This window comes from Leptonotus elevatus, chromosome 10 (genome assembly GCF_054856555.1).
Source record: "Leptonotus elevatus isolate MCC_2025b chromosome 10, RoL_Lele_1.0, whole genome shotgun sequence".
NCBI lineage: Eukaryota > Metazoa > Chordata > Actinopteri > Syngnathiformes > Syngnathidae > Leptonotus > Leptonotus elevatus.
This window is the reverse complement of record NC_141248.1, coordinates 21,636,590-21,659,640: the sequence shown is the minus strand read 5'-3', so window position 1 is coordinate 21,659,640 and position 23,051 is coordinate 21,636,590. Positions and strand designations below refer to the sequence as shown.

General features: G+C 40.5%; 1 long non-coding RNA gene across 4 annotated transcripts in view; it reads right to left on the bottom strand.

Annotated features, from left to right (window-relative positions):
- Positions 1–23,051, bottom strand: part of LOC147167606 (uncharacterized) — a 132,850-nt gene that overhangs the window by 63,161 nt on the left and 46,638 nt on the right. The window contains exons 4-5 of one of the 4 annotated variants that reach the window (XR_015096367.1): positions 19,721–19,779; positions 11,789–12,505 (exon numbers count right to left, since the gene is read on the bottom strand). The exons of the other annotated variants lie outside the window; for them this stretch is intronic. This is a non-coding gene — a long non-coding RNA (uncharacterized LOC147167606). Of the gene's footprint in view, positions 1–11,788; positions 12,506–19,720; positions 19,780–23,051 lie in introns of those variants that run through there. 4 annotated transcript variants of the gene reach the window in all.

Sequence of the window (23,051 nt, the reverse complement as noted above, 5' to 3'; positions counted from 1 at the left end):
AAAGGAAAAGCCTTATAGAAGATCTGGAGTTTATTTGGGGTTATTTAGAGGCACTTTAAAAAAGACTTCACACAGATCTGATCGGCTGGATTGGATCGGATCGTCAGTGATCGGCTGTAATGTCATATTTTTCCGATCGAACAATGAAGTCATTGATCGGATCCTCGATATAAAACATGACAGCAAACATAATTTTGTTCGCTCCAGGGATGTTTTGTGCTGCCATTGTTGATCCAAGGTTTGCCATCTGATACAGTAGTCAGATTATTTTCAATATTACCCCCCCCCCCTTCAAATTTTAAATGATGGGCTTTTTTGCACCATTTTCCATATATTGTATATGTATTAGTGTATTTGTTAAAACATTTTTTAGTAGGGTTAAATTATTTGTTCCCCTCTCAGTGCATTACAATGGACGTCACTTTTGTGCAAATTTTGTGGGCCAGGCTGGTCCCAAATTCCAATCCCTGCCAAAAAATAGGGGTTGAATGCACAGTATTGGTATATTGATCCATTTTCTGATCGGAACTAGGTCTGGGGATCTCTGTATATCAAATGCAAAATGCCTAAAGAAAACGTGGCAAAAAACCACAACAAATGGCAAAAAATCTGCGATATAGTAAGGTTGCAAATGATCAATCGCAATATTGCCGTAAAGGCCCGTGTTGTGTGAATAGTATGCGTTTGTCTTGTCGTGATTATGCGTCTGTGGTCTATGCTGTGTTTTAAATGATAATATAATAAACACAGATGAGACATCAAGCCCAACATGGAAATTATATTTATTCAGTTCACCACACACCCAAACAGACGCAAGGGCGCCACCATTAACAGGTGTGTAATTAAGTGGCGGTGATGGGGCCAGTGTGACATTAATGCGCCTCGACTTGTGTGGCAGCTTCCTCTCAGCGGGACCTAAATGACAACCACGGCCCAGACGTGTCCTTGTTGTCCTCTTGTGTGTGTTTGTGTGTGTGTGGCCAAGTTACTTCTCAGCCCCTGACACCTCTACTCCTCTTCCTCTCTTCAACTGCACATCGCATCTGGGATTGATTCATCAGGGTCTTTATACTAGATTTTTACCGTATTTCCGTGCCCCGTTAATTTGCTGGGAGTTTTTCTTTTGATTGTTTCAAATGTATGGCCTAAATGGTTCAATCCCTATCTCCCATGAAAAGCAGAAGTTTACTCACTCGTTCTTTTTGAATCTGTCACTAAAACATCCAGGAAAGAAATACATGCAGAGTTCATCCTATCATGCTAAATGAACTGTCAAGATTTTTTATTTATTTTTTATTTCTTCTTTAAAAGAGCTCAGTATTGTTCATTCGGTAATGTTATCATCATTGCTCCTTTTTTATTTTATTTTTATTTTTTTTGAAACTGTCAAGATGACGTCGTGATCTATTTCTTGGAGATGGAGCGGTAAATATCAGGCTGGCCGAGTGCGTCCAAGTTTGTGCCACGTGGTCAATTAGCTGCATCTGCGCTGACAGTGAATGCAGACGATGTTAATTGTGGCTAACTTGTGCGCATGTGACACTACTCATTAATAAGGCTCGCCCGCTCCTGTATGCATTGTGTTGAGGACAACGTCGTGTTTGACTTTCCCCCTCTGCGCAGACAATAAATATGTGAATTATTCATCGTAACAGGAGAAACGCTTAATGTCTGCCATTAGCATTTCCGCATAATTGATTCCAAAGAAAAGATGGAATAATAAATCATTGCCAGCTTCTGTCTTCCTTTTCCTTTTTTTTGTTACATGAGAGGTCTACCTACATTACCCGACCTGGCTCGTCTTCTCACCCCCCCCCCCCCCCCCCCATCTACCATTTGTATGCTTTTCATTACCTATCTGCTCCCTGGTGACACACCAGTAATAGCTTCGTGGTGTGTTGGTAAACAGTTTTGACAAATTAAAATCATCCGGCTCAACCGTAAAATTGCAACGAAGAGGGGGGCGAGAGAGAAAGAGAGAGAGAGCAAGAGGGCCTTGGTTGACGCACAATGAATCATTGCAGCGGAGGCTAAGCCGCAGACAATCGCCCGCTCAAACGTGTCGTCGTCGGGGGCGTGGAGATAACGCGCCGGCTGGCGTGGAAAAATGTGGAAAAAGTCTCAATGAATCTCGTCGCCTACAGCAGGGATTCCCCGGGTGACGATTAGCTGATTAGACGTGTGTTTGTGCTTTGCCGAGCGTGGGGTTGTCTTCCATGTTTGTCGCTGATGTTTTGACGAGCTTTTTTGTTGTATTTCTTCATTGTGTGTGTCACTAAGTGCATGTGTGTGCACGCATGTGATGGTGAAAAGCGTGTAACACAGATGGAGAAAGTAATCCATTAATGATGAGAAACATCATTAATCCTTTCAACGTTGAAAAATGTGATGGTAAGAAGCGCGTCAAATCCACAGCACGGGTATAAAAAAATTCTCAGACCACTATCTGCTATTTAGCCTTTAATCTGACAACGTGTGTATTTTTAACAACATGCGATTCAAACACGTACATAAAAGCCATGCATAAATATTAATCCTCTCCTTTTGCAAACCAAATTGTGAATTTGGTATGTTTGGAATCGAAAGAAAAGCTACTGAAATATCTAAAAGTAACATTAATTGTGATTGAGTTCTGCTTGGCAGCACAGAGCTAGAGGTTAGCATGTCTGCCTCACAGTTGCGAGGTTCAAGGTTCGAATTGTGGCTCAGGCTTGCTTCCACATTCCAAAAACTTGCATGTTAGGTTCACTGACGACTCTAAATTGTGCATAATTATGAATGACAGCCATTAACAAGTTCTCCTTCGTCCATATTAAGACATGAACAAAATATGCAGTGTCCGGTAGAGGTGTAACGGTAGTTTTAAGGTCACAGTTTGACATTGAGCACAGTCGGGGAACAAACGTGAAATGTAAAAGTGCTCATTTTTTATGTGAAAGGCACAGATATAAAATGAAACATAAAACACTGCAAAATGCTAGCATCAAATTAGCTGAAAAGTCAAAGCTTCTCAAATAAACAAAATAATGTCTGATATGACATACTGAATGTTTAATAAGTGTTGTGATGTTGTTTAATGATTACTGCCAAAAAGCATGTCTCTTGCCTTGCTATCCACTTGCCAGATGCTAAACTGAACTGTTTGTTTACAGAGTACATGTGGTGAAAGCACAAGGCGGCTATACTTCCTGTCACCTAAATAATTCCGTCGTGTTCCATGTGGGAAATTGGTATGTCGTAGTACCGTACTGCGTTGGGCGAATTGGTAATATTCTACACTTGAGCCCTAAATTGGTATTTTGGCTCAGTGACAGAATCTCTCAGCATTCACGTCATTTTTGAGCATTTCTAGTTTTAAGGTCAAACTCTGAAATGCTGCTTTAAAGAAACAAGAGGAGAAACCTCCGTGATCTTCTTCGAAAACGCCATCCAGAATCCACGACGACCTGATAATGGTGCGAGCAGATTATCTCCCTAAAGCGCTTGCAACTTTAGCGCCCGACAGAACTCACTTCCCATCCCAGACGCCATCCGTCTTCATTCCTGCTCATGGCTCGCTGACAGGCGTTTCCATCATGTGTCATTATTGGCGCGCAGGGCAACTCGGCGGAACACTCTGGGAAACACATCAATCACCAGCTCCTTGTCCCGCCCTGACAGCGCCGCTCGGAGACAACAAGACGCTTCTCCCACTTACCGGGGGACACACTTGAACCCCAATGGGATCAGGCCAGGCGGGCCGGGTGCTGCAAACAGTTGGTAATTAAGATTGGGAGACAATACATGACAGTACTGATATCAGCCTGAGTGGATGTCAGCCTTTACTTTGCTTGACAATGCCGACAGATGAAGTCGGCTGTCTAAGTCGCGCTTGGGTGGAGACGGGTGTTAGGACCCGGTAACGGAACGCATGAGGAATACATATACATCTGTGGCATGGTGCCTGTCAGATGAGGCAATAGATATTGAAAGGTGGTATAGCAGATGGCTGAATATTTATCGGAAATCATGGTGTGCTCCTAAAGGGGTCCTGGCCAGTTGAACAACCAATTTTGGGGCTTTTCTGAGTGGAGTATGTTGGTCCTCCCTGTACCTACAAGGATTTTTGTGGGTACTTTTCCTCGTACTCGTAGATGTTTAAAGTCGATGAACGGGTGATTATTTAGCAAATGGTGATCTTACCTGTATGACTTTTCTCCCGAATCTCGGTTGCTCTCATAAACTCAATCAGCTAAGGTTAATTTTCAGTCAGTTTAATTGGCCAAAACGCTAATAAAAGTCTGAGCAGGGGCTGATTTAAGGACTCCAAGTTGTCCTCTTCAATGCTAGCCAGTCGGTCAATCAGCACGTCTAAAAAAAAAAAAAAAGATCCTGTCGTGGTTGCTTTGTTACAACTTATAGCTGCTTCACCATGACAAGGAACTATTCTGACGTATGTGGTCTTGAAGCAAGACGGTTTCTTGTTGGACTATCTTGAATTTCTAACTTTGGGGCTTTTGGATCCTATTTTCGTAGACAAGCACGCATGTGCTTAAAAACTGGCGCATCTACAATGTGAGTCGAGTCGAGTCTACCGTGTTTGGTAATTTGGCAGACCACGCTTTGCTTCATTTCCAGCCATTTTATTAGCCAAAATGTTAGTGGTAGTCTAGCCTAAGTGGAGACCGTTAATTGGACCTTGCAATGAAACCAGTGATGAGCACGGATACATCCATGACATTCTGGTACCAAGAAGAGTTGAACCATCTGGAACATCCATCCGATTTTGGGGGCCTGTCCATGGGGTGTTTGCAGGTTCACCCCTTACCTGTCAAGTGTATTTCCAGTCAGTTTCACCTACCCAGGTGTTAGTGGAAGACTCGCCTGAGCCGAGAAAGGTGTTAAGACCTTGAGACTGAACCCACAAAAGGTATGGATGCATCCGTAAGTCTAAGACTGGGACAAAATACAAAAAGAGAAGTTATACTGTATATTTCAGAGAAAAAAATCTTTCAAGAATAAAGGTTAAGAGTCAATATTATTTTATGTTGTGTGTTTCAGTATTGCATATAGGGGAGATATAACAAGGTCTGAAACAAGAGTAGCCCGGGTCATCTTTTGGATCAAAGATGCTTTGATTTCAATTAAATCCTTGGAGGGAGAGACATCCCATCCAGTCAATGTGTGATCTTTATCAAGCCGCTGCCTCTCAGATCACAATCTCAGCCTGAGACCCGACGGGGAAAGCCAGCAAGATGACTTTCATGACAATCGTTTGGACCGCGGTGGGCCGCACTGCCCAACGCCAACACTGCCCTCTCCTCCTGCTGCCTAATGAGACTGCAACTATTTTGACCTGAGCTTGTCAACGGTGGAGTGCACTTCTCACCAGGCCTCTTGGCTTGTGTTATCCAAGACATTAATTTGTTTCTCATTGTTTGATTCTCCTGGGAAATACAACAATTTCATACCTAAAAAAATGGTTTCCAAAAGTACCATGGTACAAAAAGCAGGGTTTCTCAAGCATCTCTGATTGCCTCAACATTAATAGGGTTCTAGTGGAGTAAGAATAAGACTGAATATTGGTTGAAATTTCCAGTAGGGAAATAAGACTGGACATTTGACCTTGGCTAACTTTTGTCAAATTGTGTTTCATATTCTCCAAAATCAAGAGAAGTCTTGTTCAAGCATGCCAACAGTAAAAGCTTTGAAATGGATTAGTTGGAAATGTGCTAGTAGTGATAGGAAACATAACAACTGGACAAATGACCTCAGATATTCTCCAAAATCAACAAGGTTCATAATTAGAAAATCAAACAACACTACAAATTATGTTGAAGAAGGTTGAAAAATTGCGCTTGCTAGCATCATGCGGCCAATCAAACCATTTGCCGTTTGACTTTCATGTCTTTCTATTCTATTCTACAAGGTTCATGTTGCATGCATCAAGCCAAAGTTTGGCAAACAATGTCTTGCTGGCCACTTACGCTTACTTACTCCAGAGGTTTCATCCTTAAGCACAAATGTTTGTTCACGCCTGCTCTCGGCCTTGAATGCTTTCACATGCGTTTATGTTGGAAGTTATTCGTCGCTAGCTACACCAACAGATAATTATTCCTCCAACCCTGAAATGCCAAACATTAACATATTCCCACTTTTGGGAAATGTCCATGTTGCGTGGCGCACGGCACGTGATGGATCGGGGAGTGTTGCTCTTTCCATCTGCCGGCGGCGCAGATTGCCTGGGGATGACGGCGGGACCCCTGACAAGATGGCTGAGGGGGCCTCCTCGGCACCTCACCTTGATCAACATTCAGCGTTGCCCCCCAAATCCATCACGGAGGCCGTTACAACACAGCCCCACCACCCCGACTTGGGATTTTTGAACCCGAGCAGTGGTGATGATGGTGATTATGATGTAGCGGTGGTCTTATAAATGGATTCTGGACCTTCTATTCACATTTGATGTAGACATATTTCGGATTAATAAATGAACAGATGCGCTGATTTACACTTGTGACAGTGCTGTAGTGGGCTGAATTATACATTACACAGCAGCAATGACAAGCCCTGTTGTCTAATGCATACCACTGAGGGAGAAGCATTAGAAAAATGGCTGAATAGTTAGTCCCCATGTCCTTTTAGTGTGCTGTAGGGAACACGACAAATATAAATTTTTCAACTCAACAACAACAGCAACCCCTTTTTCCTCAAATTGATCATCAAACTTTTGACGCCATGCTAAACCCACACGAGATTGCACAGGAAAAAGCACTTTGCATTTTAGCATCGCCCATTTGTCTCGGCTTAAACTTTTTCCATACAGGGACGACTCCTTTAAGAAGAGAATTTTTTTCCCCTAAACGTTATAGCAATTTTTTTTTTCCTAAACGTTATAGCAATATTAAAAATGCCTTATTTTCAAGAAAAAGCAATCATCTTTATAAGAATATTTTTTTGAGTGAAAAAAACCCCAATACGATGGAGGGTGGGGCTCAACCAAAAAAGTCAATATAATTTCTTATACTGGTACATTTTATATTAATAGATTAAACCATAAATATATCACAAACTATGACCCCAAAATGTTTGGGAAGAGGCTCATAGCATTTCAAGGGGTCCCAAAAGATCAACTAAAAAGAAAATGGGATCTGCAGGGTTTTTTGCAAATAACAGGGAACGGTTCGTAGAAAGAATATGTGTATAGAAATATGTAGAGGTCCATTGTGAAGTCATTCAAGTCAAGAAAAAAAAAAAGGTTGCTTCCCTTTTTTCTTTTTTCTTTTTAGATAAAAAAGTTTTAATCATATTAGAATAAGTTATCATTTTCCATGATAAAGTCTCATTATGTCAAATTTGAAGCAGGGACAACAGTGAATTTGAAAATTTGAAATTTATTTGTGTAATGTGCCTTTTATCCTGGAAAATGATATTGAAAACAGGACTCTAAATGCTTCACTTTTTCTGGGCTGGTAGTAGATCCACACTTCATCACAGCGAGCACCGCCTCAGTCACCATGGTAACAAAAGGCTGTGTCAGCTGCGGCTCAGGTGCAGCTGGGGGCGGCATGGCTCAGTGGTTAAGCGGTCGTCTCCCATCCGTGGGGGTTGTGGGTTCACTCCTCACCCCTGGTGACCATGTCGAAGTGTCCTTGAGCAAGACACTGAACGCCGTTTTGCTCCTCGTGGACCTGGCAGCGCCTTGCATGGCAGCAGCCGACCACTGGTGTATGAGTGTATATGTAAATGGGTGAATGTGAGGCTTCAATTGTAAAGCGTTTTGGGCACCATATGGTGTAGTTAAAGCGCTATATAAAAAGCAGTCCATTTACCATTTGTATGAGACAGGACCGCCACCTCAAAACTGTCTAAATGAAGTCAAGTGTAAGTGTAGAATTCTTGATCGTTGGGGTATTTTGCCAAAACAGCCTGGCAGACATGTTATTACGTTCTGTGAACTGTTTTAAATTGCTGACAAATTTTCACAATATGTCTCTTAATTAAAGTTTACACTTTTATTAGCCATCAGATTGTCGTTAAGCGTCCACCTCCCCTCCGAAACGCTGGTCCAGACTGATCAAATAACACGCAAATAATTCCTTTTGACACACAATCATCATTAGGCGTTTCATTTGCATGATGTCGACTTTCGATTTAATTGTCTGGCTGCCTCCTTTTGCAAAGTGTCACACTTGGGGGGCTGACACATCGAGCTTAATGAGGTAAAGCATGACAGTTAATCTGCGCCAAAACATTTACACAAGGCGCGAGCTGGTGCAGACGAGTCGCGATTAGAATTGATAATTAACAGATAAAATTGACGAAGAATAAATATTGGGAGCTGTTTTTGGGGTCATCGCTCTTTGATTTGTGTCAGATTACTTAGCGGCAATAGTGATTGGATGCAGCGACGTCTCTGATATCGTGTTGCTGCTTATTTACTTCCAGCTTCCCTCCCAAAGACTGGGTACTAAACGCTACTGAATTAATATTCAGGCGTCGGTAAATGGATTAAATAGAAATGCTCCAATTTGTTTTTCACATCATTTTGTGGCCACTTGTTGTGGGGCGCAATCATTTGCGTTTCTCAGATGAAGAAAAACTAAATATATAAAACTGCTTCCCCCATTTTAACATGTAAAGGTCAGGGAGACTTGGATGCGTTCCTGATGAGAAAAAAAACTTTCAAGTTGTTTATTGTCAGTCCCAGTAAAGGTTTACTGTCAAACTAAACAAAAAATACATTAATAAAACAAATATAATTATATTTTATTTATTTGTTTAAATCTAGTCAGCTTGCCTAATGAAAACATACAATGGGAAACGCAATATACGGGCGAACACGGTGTTATAACATTTTCAAAAAACAGATATTTGAAAACAAACAAACAATAGTCACTGGTCTATATATTATTTGTCCTCCGCGTAGAACAACGAATTACAAGGCATTTTACTGAGGAGCTGAGACAGGCTCAAAGATTATCCGTATGACTGTATTATACTGCCCCCAAGTGGCCAAGGTGTTCACACCAGAACGAATAGCAAAATGTCCAAAGAACATTAAATGTGGACAAACATTTTAATTTTATTACATAGCATTTATTTTTGTCATTTTTATTTATAAAGTGCAGTAATACAGAGTGCATTATTTCTTATTGAAAAATCACTCCAAAACATTTTTGTTGTTTACTTGGGAAGCTGGAACCAATTAATGGCATTAACATTCATGTCAATGGGGAAGCGTAGTTTGAGAAACAAGTGTTTTGTGTTACGAGTGCGGTCATGGAACAAGTTCTATTCCCATCACAAGGCACCACTTTATATATTAACAAAACTAGAAATGTGACCAACAACAAGTGAATGTCAATCTTAGGTTCCTCTTTCCGACAAGGTGCCATTTCATGCTGCCCAAAATAGGCCAAAATCTTCCCGTGTAAATCACATTCACTTCAAAGACAAACGTGCCCTCCCGTCTCCCTTGCCGCCACTCGGTAACGTCGCCGCCATTCCCTCCAGAAGGAAGCTTTCATTTGATATCAAACTAATGAGATTTCCATTCTCGGCACACCAGCCACCATTGCTTCCCCCAGTCTTAGCCAAGATATATTTAAATATACGCCTGGAATGATATTTGTTTAGCATATTTACATAAGATACAGCCTCTGTATCTATATGTTCTCCAAATACTCATGTTTTATTCATATTTTTCTTTGCTTTTCATATCCAGCTGCCACTTATAAAGAACTTAAGCTGCCACAGAACGAGAGAGACGCGTATGAGTGGTGCAGCAAACGCATCATTTGGTTTTCAGGTGAGAGCTTAAATGCCTCTCAGACATTCTGAGGATTTATAATTGATATTCTTTTGAACAAGGCACTGGGGGGGAAATGACACTTAATTTTACCAGCATAATGTCATAATATTATCAGGAGGGGAAAGTCTTAACTTTGTGACTACAATGTCTTAATTTTATGAGGGAAAAAAGTCATAATACTGTATGTTGAGGAAAAACAAAGTTATGTTATGGCGGGAACAAGTCATTAATTTCCAAACCATTACATATGTGTCTAATTTAGCCTAGCTTGTATTGTATAATTGGCGTCGGAGCACAAATGAGGGCAAACCTCTCAGCACGTCAGCGCAGTGAGCTCAGCCAACATCGACGATGATTGGCACCGCGGCCGAGAACATGACAGCGTACGCTCAGCTCAGCCTCTTACTTGGAATAACATCTATTTGTGATTGACATCACATTCATTTGACCGCAAGTACACAATTCATATAGTCTGTAGAGAGAGAGTCAATTGTTCACTGAGTATACACAAACAAGTTGTGAATTAGAATTACAGTCGTAGCTCGACTTACAAGTGACCCGGCTTACAGGCTTTTTAAGACATGAGCTGTCAACTTGGCAATTTTTTTGTGTTGCCTTGTGAGCAAATATTTGAGTAGATGGTGGGAGCCAACAAGAACAAGCAGCAGTTTGGAAATGAACAATTGTTTACTTCAAGGTGCTTATTGCCATATTCTGGTGAGGTTTACTAGAAAACTAAACATAAAACAAAAATAATTGTACGTCGAGTTTTTCACCAAACCAAATAACTTGCCCAAAGTCCACAATAGCATAATGTCGCAACATGAGAAGCGTTCCCAAAAATAACAGTCAAATTGCTGAGTCTGGTTGGAACGTCTAATATTTTGGGGCTTTTCAATGTGTGCATTTGAGGCACAAAAAGCTAATTTTGCCTTGCAAACTGTGATGCAAACCGCTTCTCACTAAATAGCACAGTGACGACTTGTCACCCCCAAAATATGTAGAATTAGAAGACAAACCTTGGTCGAATCTAAGGTCAAGTTATTTGCAATATTTTCCAGGGGTAACATTTTGTCCAGGCCTCTTTTATGACTTAAAAAAAAAAAAAGAAAATGTTTATAATAATTCTGTTGAACCAAAAATTCTAAAGCAACATCTTCATTGGTTAATTTTCATGTTTTTTTCATTTTTTTAAATTAATTATTACTATTATGTTTTGTCTTTTTATATTATTTTTCTCTCATTAACTGAAGGGTACCAACAATTTTGTCCATCTATGTACACTATATATATATAAAAATAAAAAAATCTGCATAATATTAGATTATGGTGGCAATCGTTGATTATAAATTGCAAAGGACGACCTCAAGCTTCTTGCACACCCACACACACACACACGCACACACACACAGTGTATTGCGAGTGGACCACGACAGTAGTGAGCTGTAGGAACGGCGCAGCTGTCTCCATGACAGAGTGGCTCCATTTAAAGTCATCACATTTTCCAACATCTTTCCGCTTTGGTTTGATCCAGCATGAATTACACTGTACGTTACTGTGCGGGCTTGCCTGCCTCGTAAATCTTCACGATGGAAGACTCCTTCAATAGGAAGATTCACTCCATACGAAAATATGGGTGAAAGTAAAAGTTTATTTCTCTTCCACAGATAAGGTGCTTGCAAAATAAGTGAAGTGAACCAAATATAAAGTGTGAAAAATATGGAACTTTCAAATAAATGTATTCATACATTATATGTGGAGCCTCCACGACACACGCATACACACGCATACACACGCACACCTTAGATGTTAAAGATGAAATACTGGACCAAAGTCTTTCATCACGTTCACGACCTTGTGCTGTACATTCAAACTTTATCACAACCAAGTAGTGGAAACATTTTGAGTGACGTGCCAGGAAGTATAAAGTGTAGTGAATCTGTACCGCATATGTTTTTAATTTGCTGTATAGTAAGAATTTTTCAGAAAAATTCTACCCATGCATGTGTCAGTTTTTTTTGTGTGGGTAAGAACAGGCATATAGATGATACATTAAAGGCTTTAAATTGCCCATAGGTGTGTAAGTGAGTGAGAGGGTGAGGTTTTGTCTATATGTACTCTGCGATCCAGATGAAACTTGAGGTGAGATACGGTTTCTATGATTGTCCAATCATGTTTTTAATCATTTTTGCCAAAATGGCGGAGTTTATAAATCCAAAACTGTATCCAGGAAGTTACCAACCAGCATGACAGTTGATATACAACCGCCATGCAATACGGCAAATACAAAACGGCAAAGTAGTGCAATATAGAATATGGAGATCGTCCCGCCTGGCAAATATTTGCATTAAAAGATGTGCACTTTCATTTGGCCAAATGGGGCCGATGCGCACGTCTCGTGGCGCTCGCAGATGGCCAGGATGGTTTCCCGATGAATTTCCATTACAGAAAAGTGGCTGACTGGAATAAATCATAATAAAAATGGAACTTGCGGCCTGTCATCACTCAAAGATTGCCTACCTTGGGACACTGCCGGAAGCTCTCCCATCACTTGCCCCAGTGAAGCAGAGACGACTGGGAAGAGCCGGGAGGGGGGGAGGGGTGTTATGGGGGTGGTGGACGCCAAAAGGTGGTCTTAAAATACAGCTCACCCCGGAGAGTCAAGGCTGTTTGATGCCATTGTTTGGCCCTGAGCGAACGGAGCATTGACTGCTGGATGATATACACACACACACACACACACCAATATATATATATATATATATATATATACATACACACACACAACATTTTCGACTACAGTATAAGGAAAGGAAAAGTATTTGAGTGTCAGTCTTTTTATTCAATTTCCTTTTTGATATCACTTTTTACAGATGCTAAACATGTCAACGTGACACGCAGTAACCCTCCGCTTCCCCCAAATTGGTCCTCTGGGAGGTGCTGCCTTCTAAAAATGTCAAACGAACGCTAGCATGAGCAACAAATTTAACTTGAAGAGGAAGGGGAATTGGTGGAATTTAATATTAGTTGACAGTAGCATGCTAAAAGATTGTTTTGACATCAACATTGTTATCAGTATTTTGAAGATTAGTTTCATTATTGAACAACAGTTCTCTCAGTCAAACCGAAATGTTTTTAAAGCCCTTAAAGCTGAATATTTAAGAACGTAAGACTGAGGTTTTGGCATTCCTGGGAGAATATCTACGTGTGGGCCAATTATTGGGCCACTATTGGTGTTGGGAATTAATTAAATCTTCAAATTAAAAGGCACCTTAATTGCAAACACTTCTCCTGAATTGAACAGCTCAATGTAGTGACCGAAAACGTATTTAACTTTATATACTGTAAAACTATTCATAATCCATCTATAAATTTTCCAAACCACTTCTCCTCACGAGGACATAATATGCGTAATGCAAATAAAAAAAAAGCGTGAGGCACAGGTATTCTTTTTGTCCACTGTAGTATCTGTGACTTGGAATGTATGTGGCTTTTAAAGGCTCAGCCTGGCCTGGTGAGTGACGTGTGCCTTAGCTAATGTCGCCGACCATAGATGGGTATTTGTGGAAGGCAGTTCTGCCTTGCACTAAGTAATCAAATTGCACACTATCTTCTTTTTTAAGTGTGAAATACAAACTTTTGACATTCTCTTTATTTTCCTCCTGGCGCGCGCTAATTGCTACGCGAGTCTGTAGTACCATTTGTGTGGAAGCATGACTACCGCAAAATCCGTTATATATCCAGATTTGAAAATCTGTGACACAATGAGACAAAAATTAATGGCAATATGTTGATAGATAACTATATTGTAAAACAAAAATATATTTTGAAGAGATTCAAAAAGCTAATAAATAATGTGCTATAAATTCCACGTTTGCTACATTAAATGCCAACACCGTTTTTCTACTAATCTGAAGATGCATTATCCTGACTCCCCATTAGCCCCATCTCCTGTTTGCATTTGCTCTCTGTTGTCATCAGTCTGACGTTATTAGCAACACACCGACAGCCACAACCTGCTGCATAGTGCATCAAAAGACTAGACTCTGCGTTTCAATAAAAAGCAGCCGCCAGTGAGCCGTTGGCAGTAATCACCTATTACTGCGGTGATATTTTCTGCTTATGATGCAGACCCGGCTCGGCGTTTGTATGTTGTTTTCACACAACCGTGAAGGTTAATGAATGTGCTATTTTTAACGGTTGGTTTAACATGGATGTCATGGACAAACTGTGAGGCCTTTTGTTTATCTTCTGGTGCCAGATGTTTGAAAGTAAGTGTTGGTATATTGGTTGGATTTGAAATACGGGGGCCAAATCTCTCTGAGGTGGACTGAGATTGTCTACATCAGCCTGGAGCGGAGCAGTGATGGACGACCGCAGGTGTTTACAACAAGCTGGTGGCATGAGCGGTCACACGAGGTGAGCTAGACAGGATGATGTGTTTGAACATCTCCCTCGCTCGCTTCTACTTAAATGTCTGACTGAAAAGTCTCGAGACGCATACAGAAGCAGAGGATAATGCATGATAGGCTGTCAACATATAAGCTGTGCCTCAATTCGGGCTCTGTGCTTCGCTCGAAAACTCGACTAGGTCTGAATCACATTCAGAATGTAAATGATTTTTCAAATTCAGATGTAGTTGAAATGTGGATGCATACGTGCATTCATAACAACATTGACTTCAATTCACATCTGTAACGCAATCCACATTTTCATTCACATCTGTAGCAATGGGGGAATTCACATCTGAATCCATGTTCATTCACATATGTAAGATAATCTGTATTGACCACTGAATCCACATTGTCTTTTACATCTGCATTAGTATTTGAATCCAAATTGGTATTCCCATCTGTTTCCGCATCATAATTCACATGAAACTTTTTTCAGACCGATACCAGTATGAGTACTCAACTCTTGAGTAGTCACCGATACCAATACCACGAATAACACGAGTACTTTTGAAAAATTAAATTTCCCTAAAAAATACTGTAGTATCCTTTTTAAGAAAAAAACGATATATTTCAATATAGCATTTTCTTTAAATTTGCATGAAATTAATGGCAATTTTCTCTTCTTCTAATTTCTAGTTTGTAAAATGGCCACAAGAGTTGTAAGTGTCTATACCTCGAAATACTGGCGGTGTATCACCCCAAAACTGATACTTAGCATCGGTACTCGCCCATCCCTAGTAGTATACCTTATATCTACATTGACATCTGAATACACAACCTAATCCACCTTTTTTTCCACATCTCCATTCATATTTAAATCCAGATTTTCACATCTTCATTTAAAAATATACATCCATCTGAATCAATAACGTCATTTACATCTGAATTCACATCCGCTTCCGTATCTGTATTCACAACGGATCCACATTATCATTATTATTCACATCTGTATTGATGCATAATCCACAGTTGAATCCAGGTCAACATCCACATCTGAATCAGCGTTTGTATTCACAACTAAATACTGTACACATGTGAATCCAAAACTAAATGTACACTGTATATCTGCAAACACATCTGTTTTCTCATTTGCTTCCACATTTGCATCTATGTATGACTCCAAATCTGAATTCCCATCTGTTCAAATATCACAAACTGGTCAACTAGAGGAAACATGCACATTCGGGTGAAGATGAGTTGCACGTACTGGAAGTCCAAATCATATTAATAGCCATCATTTAAATAACATGTTGCATTGCAGAGTCAATATTACGCGCATGGATCCTTCCCAGGGTGCAGAGAGGTGGGAGGGGGTGCAGCTCTAATTAAGTTGTTGGCTACACAGGCTCCTGGCCAGGATGTTTCACTCTGTGGCATCATAGATAATTAAACAACAAAATGGTCATTTCAGGGCCCAGTGCTCAATGGCTACCGTGCTCTCGTTCAAAGGCGAGCAGCTGATTATTCACGTCCACTGTGCTTACTAGCTGTTGAGTAGAAGTGTGTTCTCACAGGAGCACAGAGCATGAAAACAATTAAAAACACTTCACTGTTAATGATGCCACTGCACTGTAAAGCCTCTTCGTCTTCTTCCGCATGCTGTTCTCACTTTGTCTATGGACTGAAAATACTTTGTGTTTTGGCACCCACTGTCCAAACAGATCCACGCTAGGAAAAACCATCTATTTTATCCTCTTAATGCCTAGAAAATAAAAGTCTTTGAATTGAGGTCGTGGATTATGCAAACGCCTTATCCTGCCATCACAATATTAGACTTGGTTCTAGTTGAGTTGGTGCTCTTACATTTTGAAATGAAATTTTACTGTGGGGAAACAGTGACCAAACCACTGCAGGGCTCCAGACTGTCCCTAAATGTTTGCATTTTGCCCCTAAAATATGAAACTTTTTAAAAAATCTATTTGTGCATGTGTGACCATTTTTTTTCATTATTTTTGAATATTTTTGTTGCTGACAAACCTTTGCTCTACATTTATCAGTCATGAAAAATGTGAATATTTTGCTCGTTGATTAACAGTGTGCCGTTAAATGTTCTACTTGTGCCGTTAAATGTTCTACTTGCGCCGTTAAATGTTCTACTTGCACCGTTAAATACAACCAAAAAAACAAAACAAAACATCACATGATATACCATCACAAGAGCCACAAGTCGACAATTAAGCACATCAAATTCCCTGCAGCACAGGCCAAGCAATGTAGCGTGATCGCCTGCACCCAATAATGGCTAAGCGGGTCGTAATATCACGAATCATTTGAGTCGGATGTGTGTCTTGACCTCCGCTGAACCCCTGAGACTCACCGAACCCTAGGGGTTCTAGCGAACCCAGGTTAAGTACCACTGATCTACATTCACATCTGAATCCACAACAAAATCCAAATCTGTATGTACAGCAACCAGATTCAATTTCTCATTTATTATCGCATTTATTCGGATCTGCGACCTCTTCTGAATCCTCATCTATGTTGCTATCAAAATATACCTGAATATCAAATCATCTGCATTTGAATCCACGTCGGCATTCAAATGTTAATCATCATCATCAACATCCAAATCTGTGTCAACATCAAAATCCACATTTGCATCTGTGGTCACATCTAAAGCTAAATCTTACAATATATGTGCAAGAATCCATGCATACAAATGTGCTACTGACCTGTTGCAAGACAAATTAATGTTGTTGCTCCTTGTCACCAGCAAGAGCTGTGAGAAACACTTCATCAGGATCAAATGAGGCACTTCAATATGGCCTCTCCCAACACAATGCCAGAGCGAGTCAAAGGTTAATGAAAGGGCACCTGGTTGGGAGGATGAAGACGTGGCAGCATCCAGCACCACGGGGATTAGCCCTGTTCACATATCAAAGGCCTCCCCTGGCTGGCGGGGCTCAATCTGGATTTGGCGGGGAATCTGCATCCATCACAGAGATATTTAGCCAGGCTCTTCATCTTCCCTCGCATCGCCAACCTCCAGTCGGACTGACATTCACCGTAGCCCGTCAGGATGAAAGGATCTAAGTTTGCCTCCAATTTGAAGATATATTAAAGGGTTTCCCGATATGGAACATTGAAGTCAAGTTACTGGGAAAACTCACAAGGAAACTTTACTTTTGCTTCCTTGTGGCTCAAACGGGACATCACACAAAGTATTTTCATGAACAATGGACAGGGGTATATTTCTTTACTAAATTGTTGGAATTTAATACAAAATACATTCACCCATTCACACACACCGGGCAGACTATGGAAAGTTGTGAGAATGGATTTACTAAATCCAAATTTAAGCACTCAACTTCCTGTTCAGCACATCTGATTGCAAATGTACCTATATAGTATATAACCCGTAATATATACTGTGCATGTGTTTCTGCATGTGACGAACAAATAAAAAAAGAATGTTGTCAGGGACTTGTGCAGCTATCGCTATAAATTGGACACAGCACTACAGCTTTTAGTCATAGTGTTCTTTAAAAGATATGCCCTCGGGGTCTCAAGCATCAGTGTTTCTTTGTGCCGCTGTCATGAAATAATGTGGGAATACTTTATGTTTATCTCTCAATTCAGCGTGTATGGAATACCAACAGTTGCCGGTGCAAATACAGTGATGAGTTCATCCATGCCATGCTTGTTTTTTTGCAACATTTTAATCACAATTATAGTCACTTAATTCACAGTAGCCTACAAAGTGTTGTAATCCGCTGGTAATTACTACATGTCTCATACATTGTAGAGATGAATTGAAACAGATGGTGCCACAGTATTGAGAAATTGTCTCTTAAGAAGTAAATAGAGTATTTTTGTTTGTTGGACTCTGTTGGACAGATAGGGATTAACACAGATTTGTTGTGTTTGCGATGCATTTGTACATGGGATTGACATTATTTAAAGTACAGTTGGGTAAGCACGGCAAGATTGGCAGGTTGTTATGGACTAATTAGAGAAGATGACTCAAGTTTTGTTACTTATAGTACATAGTGGAGGGGTTTGTACCTTAGATTAGAAAGTTTTCTTTTTGTGTTGATCCTAAACTAATCTATAGCAGAAATATGTGTCCCCCATTTGTTTCTAATAATGTCGCAAACAAGTTTACGATCCTTTGCGATGCTGCATCACACAGATGTTTGAAGCTACCCATTCATGTGTTAGCGAGTCAGTTTTATAAAGAACAATGAATGTGGTGTGTCGTTCTCATTGATAGAGGTTTATTTTCAGCACTCTACCCATTATCAATCTCGAATAATAATCCTCAAAACATTAGCTCCCAAAGCAAGATCTGTTTTGATTTTAGGTGAACTCTGATGCGAGAGCCAAAGACAGACACGTTTGTGGTAGCTGCACTCAAAGGTCATCTTGGGACTCATTTTAGGTCAGCGCTTGAACCATCAAAACTTTAACTTCCGGGGATTATCTCTCTTTGTCAGTGACAGAATCCCCCAGCTTTGATTATTATTTGACATAAAATGGCCCAGTTTGACGGGGGACAATGTTGAAGTTGCCTGTCACAAGTTTCAACTGTTCTTTCTATTTTAGGACTAATATGCACTAACCCAGGAAGAGACCGACAGGGTTTCAAGTTTTTTTCTTTTTCAGAAGTGGCAAATCCAGGTCCAGAAAGTAAAGATAGTTAGCTCCCATGGTTACCTGGGCTGTGTCCGAATGTGCACCCTACTCCCTATATAGTGCCCTACTTAGGGGTCATGCCATTTTGTAGTGGCGTCCGAATGTCCAGGGAACGAAAATGTAGGGCACTCAAAATTACCTACAGTGCAATCTGGAAAGTAGTGAACATTGATGTTCACTCAACTGGGTTGAAATAGACCACAATGCATTGCTAATATGAAAACAACATGGCGCAAGCAACAGCGCAAGCACGAGAATCAAATCAGATGCGTTAATATATACTACGAAAGTAATAAATTAGTTTTTGTTGAAAATATGTAGACCAAAGGAAATAAAGAACAGTTTTAAAACATTTTTATTCAAAATAAATAGTGATAATGATTTATGTCGTAAGAGTTACGGTGATCATGTGATATGCGACGAGGAGAAAGTAGTGCGCTGGCTGTCCGAATCACCAAACAGAATGAGGGCACTACATATTAAGCCACTATATAGTGAAGGGCTATGTAGTGAATGAGGGGTTAGGGGACAAGGGGGGACATTCGGACAAAGCCCTGGTTACCCAGCAAGTTTACCTGCTAGGGAGCTAGATAGCTAGATAACATCAGGGGCTGAAGCCAAACTGTGGCAGGGTTTTTATTTTCAGCGAAGGTGCTAGCTAGCTAGCTCTCTAGCTGCTCTGCTCTGCTCGTTTACCTGCTAGGGAGCTAGCTATCAGGGCCTAAAAGCCAAGCTGTGGCAGGGTTTTTACTTTCTGGACTTGGATTTACCACCTTTGTGGTTTTCACATCATTGGCAAAGTAGCGATTAAAATAGTATTGAATCAATTCACACTCACTCCACAATGACTGAAAACCATTCCAGGCCGTATTCCACCTTTCTCCCAAAGTCAGCTCACTGCAAACAAGATAAGCACAATGGAAAATGGACTGATGTTTTGTTTTTCCCAACCTCTTGACTCATTACTCCTGTTGGAGATACTGTTACATGGTTGTGTGACCTTAGATCACAGGATGCTGTGAAGAATGTGCAGGTAACGAAACCTTTGTATCTCTGAAAGACAAATCGTTATGTTCAGCTAGAAAGTCATTCTTAGAGGGCATCTGCCGTATCAACTCGGAAACCTGCTTTCTAGGTTTTCAAGCCAAGTGCCAAAACTTGCCGCAATAATTGCTTGATAGTTTGACGTACGGGTAGTTTCTAGCCAAACCCCCGACAGGAGGCACAGGCCTGGATGGAGAACAGGTATTAGCCCCATAGATCATGTAAAATTAGCAGCAGGAACCGCTGTCAGACCAGACATTGGCACTTAATCTTGGACTTTTGGCAGACTGTTGCCTTAACAGGTCAAATGATATCTATAAATCAAGAATCCCCTGGTGGGGAGCGAGAGGGAGCAAGAGGGAGCGAGGCAAACACAAAGAGCTGGCACTGAAACTCCTAGGGAATTAAATCTCAGTCATAAAGCCTAACCCAAGGAAATAATCCAGTCTATTTCATAAGGGATTAAATCCTTTAAAGAAGATTGATTGCCTCTTTTTGCTTTTCTACTCAATGTAATCCTAGATTATGAAGATCACATGGGGTTAGATTTTAAAGAAATCTGAATGGTATTAATGGCAAGGTGGCGACCATTGTGACGATCGGCATGCTGAGCCGTCACATTAAGACGTTCTTCTTGGGAAGATGTGCCACAACTTCACCGCCAAGTCCTCCTGCTCACACACAGCAACGGAATGTAATCTATCTTGTTTGTTCTTTACTCACTTTGCAGTTGCTGATGATAAGTTACTCTCCTTTAAGAGGCTGTTAAAAGAAGGCCAACAATCACACTGCAAAATGGAAAACATAAAAACAATAAAGGGAGTCTTGGCAGTGAAACTCAGAGAAATGGAAGTGTGATGTGATATTCACTAGCATCATCATTCATTTTGGCTTGTGGTCCAATGTTAACTCTGCTTTAATAGTTTATGTTGACATCTCTCTGGGAAATTCTCGCTCTGCTAAACACTCCTGTAATGTCATTAGTTTTAGCCTTGGAAAAAAATATGGCTAATTATGACCATCAATGTAGTTAGTAGGTTGGTTCAGTTGTTAGTTACTCAGTGCGTGTGCTTGAGAGCTAGGTGGTTATCTAATTATTTGGTCAGTTTGGTTATAAGAGTTGGTGGGTTGGTTGGTTCTGCCATTAATTGCTTATGTAGCTAGTTTCCTACTTGATTGTTATTGGTTATTTTGGTAGGTAATTAGTTAGTGTGTTAGGTAGTATGTTCGGCCATTATTTGTTCACTAGTTGGTTGATTAGTCTGGTTGTTTAAATAGTGTGATTTTTACAACTGATTGGTTGTTATGTGGTCAGTTGTTGGTATATAGTTGCCCGCCCGATAGTTATACCAGGTAGTAACAAAATAAAAATATACTGACAAACACAAATTCTGCTTCACAAACATTGATTGTTATTGGTTATTTTGGTAGGTAATGAGTTAGTGTGTTAGGTAGTATGTTCGGCCATTATTTGTTCACTAGTTGGTTGATTAGTCTGGTTGTTTAAATAGTGTGATTTTTACAACTGATTGGTTGTTATGTGGTCAGCTGTTGGTATATAGTTGCCCGCCTGATAGTTATACCAGGTAGTAACAAAATAAAAATATACTGACAAACACAAATTCTGCTTCACAAACATGTTGTGTCTGTTCATAGTTTGTGATTGAGGTGAACATAAAAGTTAGATATTGTCTTTCTTAGGAGTCTTAAATCATTGTGTGCTAACCAAAGTCTCACAAAAATTATACCACAATATTAGGGGATTATTTGGTACAAGTTAATGAAGTTATAATTGGCTAAAGGTGTTACTGAAATTGTTGGTAATTTTCACATAACTTCATGATGAAGTTGCATATGTGACAAGGCATAATAGAACATCTCCAGAATCCATATTGTACTACTTGTTCCAAAAATATATTTGTGGGAACCCCGATAACAACACAAACAATCCATGGTGACTGTGCCAGGGCGATCCTGATGCATGAGTGTGGCTGTTCTGCCTCTCTTTTTTTCCAAGTTCTTTTATTTAAACTCCTGTTTTTAGAAACTTCCTTTGGTTCACCTGGTTTGCTCCCTTTTGCCACATTAGCGCCACTTGCACACGTCTGTCCCGCCCTCTTCCTCTTTAGCGGCCAATCAGTTTCCTGCCAGAACTCATTTTCTTGTGCCCTTGCCAGTTCGGAGACTATTTAGTTCAGTCTCACTTCCTGTCCAGTCTGGTTTCTTCACTTCTTCCGTGTTTCCAGTTTCTCCTTTCCTAGTTTGTACTAAGTTCTCCTACTTCATGCAGCAACACTTAAAAGAGCAGAGGGGCCTCGAACCTTCGAACTTCATTGGACATTTTGAGGTTACTTACATTTAATAAATATCAATAAATTTCAAACAATTAAATAAAAATAAACACTTTTTTGCAGGCATAAGTAAGTTTGATATTTGGTTGATTGGTGAGATATTTGCATGACGGATAATTAATTTAGATAATTGATGGGTTTGTTTTTTAATTGGTTGCTTGGTTGGTTGATTTGTCTGTTCGTTTGGTTGTGTGATCTGCCTATAACTTTCTTGCTTTCAAGCTTGAACCTTTCAGATAAATAATTTTGAGGTTACGTCAATATAAAAACATAAAACTTAAGCCCCCCCCTTTTTTTTTTTTAACTTCACATAGATGTGTGTCCAGTGTGGGGCGGGGGAAGCCAAATGTGAAAGACAGGCTGGAATTGTGTGAAAAGGAGCCATTAGTGGTTTGAGATCATGCAGTCGTATAGTGGGAGTCCGAGCAGGGAAATGAGAGGTGGCGATGGAAATTGAGCCTTGTGGTGTGTGCGCGCGCGTGTTTGTGTGGCTAGAGCTCATGGGAAATGCTCTGCCACCCATGGAACTAATTTAAAGTCCTCGTTTGGAGGTTGTCACATAACGGCCGCTGATCTGGGCGCGTTCAGCGGCGCCGACGGGCTGTCAGCCGTTTGATAGACAGGCCGCACCTCTGACTGATTACACACTCGACCGGACCCAACTGTGATCGGGTGCACTTTATTCACCCTGGCAGGACCAACGTGAGCAGCATCCCTCAGTGTGCCATCACCTCCTCTCTCTCCATTAACACCTTGGCACTATGAATAATCCCC